Source organism: Cyclopterus lumpus, chromosome 9 (assembly GCF_009769545.1).
Source record: "Cyclopterus lumpus isolate fCycLum1 chromosome 9, fCycLum1.pri, whole genome shotgun sequence".
NCBI lineage: Eukaryota > Metazoa > Chordata > Actinopteri > Perciformes > Cyclopteridae > Cyclopterus > Cyclopterus lumpus.
Genome location: NC_046974.1, coordinates 21,560,482 through 21,569,153, shown reverse-complemented (window position 1 = coordinate 21,569,153; position 8,672 = coordinate 21,560,482).

The following is an 8,672-nucleotide window of genomic DNA, read 5'->3' as shown; positions in this document are numbered from 1 at the left end:
CTGACTGTCAGTGAGACAGTTGTATAAGCATTTGTTTAGCAATGTACCTCCGCTGCTTAAGTGCCCCCGAGTAACCTAATCTTTTGCTTCTGAGGAAATGAACAAGGAGAGAAGAAAGTAAGAAAAAGCCAGCATAAGCACATTATTGTACGGCGCTGAATGGATAGACATGGACAGAAGGATGCAGAGGAGGGAAAAAAGACATGGCAGAGAGAGAGAGAGAGAGAGAGGGAGAGTGAAAGCAAAGAGGAGGACGAGAGGAATTTGGAGAGGTGGACCAGAATGTTAATCTGAGGAAGGCAGCAGAGAGAGAAAAGCTCTTTTCCTCTCTAAGCCCCACGCCCTCACTTCCTGTCCCTGCTGTCAATCAGAGCAGCTGACGTGCATCGGACAAAAGATCCCCCCACCCACACATATCCTCCAACCACTAAACAGCAGCACCAACCAACCAATTAACGACTCTGGTCAGAGGACAGAGTGTGTGTGTGTGTGTGTGTGTGTGTGTGTGTGTGTGTGTGTGTGTTGCAGGGTGGAGGATTCTCATGTTCATCAGAGACCCCTATTTAGAAATCTCTCTCTCTGTGTCTGCATTCGAGGCCCAGCCTCCATCCTCACACTGACGAGCTCATTTCTGTAGTCGAGTGTGGCTCCGTGGGCCTCTAATAGCGTAGCCAATTAGTGCCAGTGTCCGACTTGGCTGCTTCTCCGACTCACTGGTGGTCCCACTGAGGGACAGAATGGCTCCAATGAAAAGGTACAAGTCCACAAAGAAGGGCCTGACAAAAACGTGTGTGTATAGGCTGCATGTCACAGCAGCACACAAGACTCTGTGTGTGTGTGTGTGTGTGTGTGTGTGTGTGTTTGATCTCATTGTAATTCAGCATCAGAAGTCCTCAATAAAGAGTTAAACATTATAAGCTGTTACACATGATGAAAAAAGTGCTTTTGAAGATGGTTGAATGAATAAAAATGGTGCCACAAACACAATTAAAACGAGTATGCAGTGTTTGAGCTTAACACCAACCACAGTGTTTATTCCCATCCAATCCTGCTGTGTGGCTTCCCCACATATATATATATATATATATATATAGTTAGGAATTTGTCCTCTTTATGTAACCATGTAAACGTTTCATAGAGATGACTTTCACAAGGGAAATTAAAACAAACATAAACAACCGTTGTGCAACAGTTAAGATGATCATGTATTAGAATAAAAAATCAAATAGTAAAAACAATGAATTTAGACCAAGTCCTTCTGTTCCTTATTCCAGCAGGTAGACGACCAACTGTTAAAGCACCACATGTGTGTGATGTGGCTCTTACCTGGCTCCCTCCTCAACAATTCACCTCACCTGTCCAGTCTGCCTTCCATCTCCTCATCAGCTCAGCAGTATATCTGCCCTGGCTTTCCATCGACAGCAGTGATGTATTCTGAGCTTATTCCCCCATGTTATTGCTGACCCGCACTTACCCTGTTTCTTTGTGGTTCTCCAGGATCATCCTGTCCGGTTCCCCAGGGTGCCTCGCCAGCTCCTTCCCCAACCTGCCTGCCACCATCGCCCTCTTACCCTCAGTCTCCGCTGCTCCATCTCAACCTCTTGCCATTCTCATCACCCCTGTTATCCCTGCAATAAACCATAAACTTATTTTACACACCCCGTCTGCATTTGGATCCCAACAAATTGAGTTTGAGCTCCTCACCCCAAATACACAATCTTATTTACTTTGAAATCTATTTTGGGGAAACGCAAACAGAGTTGTGTAGCTGGAACTGAGGTACCGGCACCACTTACAATATGTTGGAGCGAGCCCACGGAGTGCTTTAAAAGTAATACGTACAACTGGAAAATCAATTCTAAAAGCAACTGGAAACCAATGCGTAGAAGAGTATCTCTCTTGTTCTAAAAATGACTCTATAGACATAAAAGGGGCTTCTCTGCCAATTTAATACTGCACTTCCCCAAAGCTGGGCCACTCACACAAGACTATAGACTGTATAGCCATAAAAGGCTAGAAAAGGTTTGTGGACTGCTGGCTTGAAGCCACGAGTTCAGCATTTTGTCTTTCTCCATCTTGTTTTTTTACAACCAGAAGTACACAAAAGCCAAAATGTGACAATTACCTTTCATGAACTTAAAATACTGGGAAATGGTTTCTAAGACACAAACACAGACAACTCCCAGACCCTACAAAGTCGTGGTAGCGCAAGTCAATTGTTAGCCCGAATTAAAACATAGCTTGCTTTAAGCTACAAGTCCTTTTGTGCAGCTTTTTGTAAACAGCCTTTGGACACAAAAGAACAAACAGGGTGGGTTTGGAGAGGCAGTGAACCTGGGATTTTGCAGTACATCTTTTCACTCACATCTTTGGTCTCCCCAGACCCACCAGGTATGGGGTCCAGAATGAGGACAATGTTTCAGCTATTTTGACTCGGACTCAATTTGTGTTACAAATATGTTAAATATTGCTCAGGTTAGGTTCACAGTTAATGTGCAGTAATTTAAGCCATGCCTGACTAATATCTACACTGAGAAAGACATAAATAATGGGTATTGAGTTAAACTTATTAAATGGCAACATCTACAAGTAATTACCTGGCTATCTATTTTACTTTTGAGTGCCATTGTGAAGCTTGATTAAATCTTATTTGAACATACATTTTGAATTAAAAATAAAATGTGTGTGTGTGTGCGTGTGTGTTTGTGTGTGTGTGTGTGTGCGCGTGCATGTGCGTGTGTGTGTGTGCGGAGGATAGTAATCGTGGCTGGTGATAAACCGACAGAAGACAGCATGACATAGATGAGAGATGCAAACACATTGCGTTCAAATTATCAGACGTTCACATGGACCCACTTTTTCTCCTTTGCATATGAATAGCCCTAGATAGTAGATATGCACACTCTCACACTCACACACAGACATAATTGGTTACGTAGGGAGCAGAGCCAACTTGCACCTCTCGTTGCCGTGGTAACCAGAGTGATTGATTTTTGTAGAAGCACTTACTCACATCCCGTCTGTTATTCACTTTGTTTGTTCATTCATTCCTCCTTTTGGCCTTCCTTTATACTACTCTCTCTCCCCAAACTCCCTCCCTCTCTCTCTCCCTCCCTCCCTCTCTCTCTATATCCCTCCCTCTCTCTCTCCTTCTCTCTCTCTCCCAAAACTCCCTCCCTCTCACCCTCTCCCTCCCTCTGTCTCTCCATCCCCCTCTCTCTCTCTCTCTCTTCATCTCTCTCTCTCCCTCTCTCTCTCCACCCCCCCCCCCCCCCTCTCTCTAGGTGCTTTTCAACCCATTTCCATTCCCACCTCCTCCGAGAAGATGCCCTCTTAGCATGCATATGCAAATGTGGCGGACTTGAAACCAATTAAAAACGGGTTGAATAACGAACAGCATTGTGTGCTCAGATCCGCTGACACAACTTCTGAGCAGTTACAAAGTCTGTCTGACATCAATTCAAAGAGCTCCTGCCTGTTTTATCGGCACGATGAAGACTGATTTGATGAACTCATCTGTACACGTCGACTCCTGCTTAAATGTACAACCCCGATGCAGCGTCGCTTTACTGCGCCTCTCCTTCCACTTGGGTTTCCATCTCATCCTTTGCCTCTTTTCCTCTTTTCCTCCACTTCCCCCCTCGACGGCCCCACAGCTCTCTCTCCAGGGTGTATCAGGTTATCATTGGCCAGCAAAGCAGGAAACAGGAAGTATTGCTCTATAGACAGAACTCTAGAGATACAATAATCACACACACACACACACACACACACACACACACACACTGCTGTTTTGTAGGACGAGTGTCTTTCTGCAAAAATGGGAAAGTATGTCGAAGCTTCACAGCAGCACATCAATTATGGACAGATTCAGAAGAACACAGGTGGGAATATATATATATATATATATATATATATATATATATATTTATGATAATTCAGTGTCATTCAGGATCAGCCTGCTTTTCAATAAATTAGACAGCAAGTGTCAAGATCGGCCCCCTGCTACACAAGTGTAGTCTTCTGTGGAGTAATTTAGGAAAGTCTGAGGTACTTTTATTTAACAGTTTTCACTCTCACATGTTAAGCAGACCGCGTATACAAATAGAAGGGAGAGAGCAATCTTGGTGTAAAGTTGGGGGGAAATGTAGAGAGGATAACAATTGAGATTCAAATGTTTGGATGGAAGAAAACAACAGTTGGAAAAAGATGCTGAGAATGTGAGAAGAAAAAGAGGGGGACAGCTCTACTACTTGTGTCAGCTTTCTGTCAAAGAGAGATAGAGAAGAAAGAGAAGACAAAGAGACAGCAAACTCTGATAGTCCTGAGTCAGCGTCCAGTCAGACCCCCGACCAAGGCGACACGGGCTCGTCGATGGACGGACGCCAGCAAGGTCAACAGCCGTAACCTTCATGTTAACGCAAGGATTTACCACCCACTGAACACACTTTGCACATGTATGCATAAAACACGCAGACACACTTAGCATAAAGCATAAAGCATAAAGCATAAAGCATAAAGCATGGTAAGTTCATGGGACGCCGGGGTAGAAACAGCCCGGTGAACATAATACTGATGAACGTGACAGAGAGTGACTGGTGATGATAGATCCAGAGAGAGAGAGACACAGACAGACTGCCACTCACATTGTCTCAGCAGTGTAATTAATATGTAAGTTAAAGTACGCCTGCTATAGATACGAGTGCAGCGATCGCTCTGCGTCCTGATCTCTGAAGAACCGTCACCGATCTCACAACACACACGGAGCATCACGAAAGGTACTTTTCATATAGAAAACACAACAAAAATGCATAAACCTGCTGCAAATATGGAGAACACAAGCAAATACAACATGCTTCAAGTTGCACAGAACAAAAGATAATAAGATAATAAAAATAAAGCAACTAAAAACAGGTGTTACTTTCTCCATTGAGTCACTCCATGACTTAACGTGAAATAGGTTATGTTAGTCTCTTTAAATCCCGCAGAAAAGCGGCTAATGGAGGTGGGGTTATTAATCAGACTTCCACTTCCCAGCAAAAGTTGTTGTCTTCATTCTTGAAGTCTTTTGTTAAAAACACTTCATATAAATCGTTAATCTGACGTGTGTGTCCTTTGTCAAAGTAAGTTGTCTCATCACTGCCGCCTGAGACCAGAAGGCATTAAACACCCGCTGCCATGACAATTGCTGAGAACTGTGGGTGTACAGTGGGTGTTTTTTCCCCAAATGGCCAAAAGGTGCATTCCACACTCAAAAACAAACTGAACTGGCAATACAAAGGTGAGATTAACACCGTATCTGAAGAGTGTTCTGATCCCTTTCTCTGTTGTGCCAGAGAAAAGACTTAAAGGATGAAGACTAATTGATTTTTCAATTGTACGTCTGGTGAACTGGCCCACCTCCATTCAAAATAAGCACAAAGCTACTTCCCTGAACTGTCCAAATGTTTTCCTACATCCACTTACTACACATTTAGTGTACAGCAGATGTCTGCAATAATATCTGATTCATTTATTTAGGTGGTCAATGTCAGTAAAATGTATTTCTTATGTTGTCTCTTTTAATGTCACGTCTTTTACACCTCATATGTTAAATTGGTGAAGATCCTGTTACAGTTGCAGTGCGATGTGCTTCCAGGGCAAGCACCCTTTGCATGCATCCAAACTGTTAATGTAAGTCAATTATTCAAAGACGGATTTGACAACATCCTCTATCTGTACGTGCATGTGCTTGTAACTTCCTCTTTAATTGACAGAGGTAATTGTCAAAAGAGAGATTGATGAGGGAGGAATCTCAAACAGACAATCACTCAGCAGCAACAAGGAGGGAATTTGGGTGTGTGACAGGTGACAGATAGCTTGTTTAAGACCTGAGCACCCCTGACCTGACCGATCAATCAGAAACGATTTTTCCAAGTATAAACACTGTCCTTTTTCAGATTTAACATATAACCGAAGATTATTTGGTGGCAAATTAAGGTTTCCTCCAGTGTTTGTCTTAGAATAATGGGGATACATGTCTTCTCACCTCAGTTGTCCATAAAACCATCAGTAATCCACCAACGTCATAAATATATGACCCCCTAAGCGACCCCGGTGCTTGACTGAGTGACTGTCAAGGTAATAGGTAGCTTCCAATCCCATCAGAGAGAAAAAGCAGTTGTGTGACCCTCCTCCAAGATTTAGGAGGTCATTTAAGGATTGGGGCAGGCAGCCAGTACTCGACTGCAGCGATTGACAGGAGAGTTGTTATCGATGCAGAAGGCAGAGATGGGATGAGGGGGGGGGGGGGATTCCTGACTGAAAGAGCTTGAAAGCACTTTGGTATGTTAAGAGCAAAGACCCACAGGAGCCACAATACATCAGAGTGTGTACAATACAACAAGCTTCACTGAACATGTGATACAATACACCTCCCAGTAACACAAGCCAAGCCTTGATCACATAGGTCATGCACAAGGCAGAGCTCTTGACTTAGTTTCATAAGAAAAAACATTGTTGGATTTATAGTTGATTTGTGCCCCTACTAAATTCAGCAACGTTTCTTTGTTGATTTTAAAGGAATATAATGCTTATTTGCTTTCTTCCTAAGAGTGGGAAAAGAAGATCGATATCTCTATGAAGTTAAGTTTAGAGCTGGGGTCAGGAGGTGATTAGCTTAGTTTAGCATACAGACTGAAAACGTAGGGAGACAGTTAGCCTGTTTAAAAAATTAAAAAAACATCTGTAAAGCATATTAATTCATACACTGTAATTGTTGGTGTGATCTGTCCAGACATTACAGGATGTGGTTTTATGGGAAGTTACCTATTTTTTGGAAAGCAACATATTTACCTGAACATGTCTTTGCTTACAAAACACCAGAACCGGAACCTGAACCCGAACTCCATGCAGAACCTGGGACAGGGATGTCGTATGTGTACAGATTGTAAAGCCCTCTGAGGCAAATTTGTAATTTGTGATATTGGGCTATACAAAAATAAACTGAATTGAATTGAATTGAAATTATCTCCCTCTCTGGAAGAAAGCTAACCAATACTTATAATTAACCAATTAATTGTTAAAGTTAATCTCAACCCTGACATAATATGGTAATACAGATAAATGCAGATACAATACAGATAAATTCAGATACAATACAGATACAATACAGATACAATACAGATACAATACAGATACAATGCAGATACAATACAGATACAATGCAGATACAATACAGATACAATGCAGATACAATGCAGATACAATACAGATACAATGCAGATACAATACAGATACAATGCAGATACAATACAGATACAATGCAGATACAATGCAGATACAATGCAGATACAATGCAGATACAATACAGATACAATACAGATACAATACAGATACAATACAGATAAATGCAGATACAATACAGATACAATGCAGATACAATGCAGATACAATACAGATAAATGCAGATACAATACAGATACAATGCAGATACAATACAGATAAATGCAGATACAATACAGATACAATACAGATACAATGCAGATACAATACAGATAAATGCAGATACAATACAGATACAATACAGATACAATGCAGATACAATGCAGATACAATGCAGATACAATACAGATACAATACAGATACGATAAAGATGCTAAAACACTGTAGAGCTGAGGGGAACTTCAGTTGGGTGATAATTCTCTTTGAGCGACACATTACATAGTCTTTTTCTCATTGTTAATATAGAGGTATTGATTAGTGCAGCTTTAAAGTGAACTGCCTGAGCAGTGGCTGCAGCTCACTTGTAAATGACAAATGTCCTCCATCCCTACGAGGTAGAAGCCAAGCAATAAAACCAAAATGAAACAATCAGTGACTGTAAACGAAAACATTTAATGGATTACTTTTACTTGTATCTCAGACGTTATCAGGCATTCACACAATAGGATCGGTACTGTTTGGCTCCAATGCTTGGACACATCATTGTTTTGTAAGTAGGTAAGATTTCTTTTTCCACACAAATTTGTTGAAATGGGACAATCTCACTTTAGAGGTTGAGATATGTACGAAGAGGTAACAAGTTTGAATATAAATAAATCACCATAAATTAGTTGGTTGTGTGTCGTAGCATGCAATGTGTTTGTTTACCCTTTTGCACCTGTGGCTCCATCATTCTAATTACATCCACTTCCTCTGTCTCCAGAAAGGAGAGGTAAGGGTTTAATTAGTCCTCCATGACCCTCAGAGGCAGTCTACCTCAATAACACTCGCCTCAATCAAGAGAGAACAATACGCTCATGCAGGTGCTCACAAATGCAAATGGTTGAGCACACACACACACGCACACACACACGCACACACACACGCACACACGCACTCACACACACACGCACACACACACACTCACACACGCACGCACGCACGCATGCACGCATGCACGCACGCACGCACGCACGCACGCACACACGCACGCACGCACGCACGCACACACGCACTCACACACACACGCACACACACACACACACTCACACACTCCTCAGGGTTAGTCAATAAAGCTGTCTAACCCTCTAAGAAAGATCATTGATTGATTATCACTATAGGTTTAATAATGTAGATGTTTTAATAGCAGCGATATGGAAACAAGGGGGGGGTGAAGAGTCAGAGACGGGGGTAGAGCCGGAGGAAGAGGA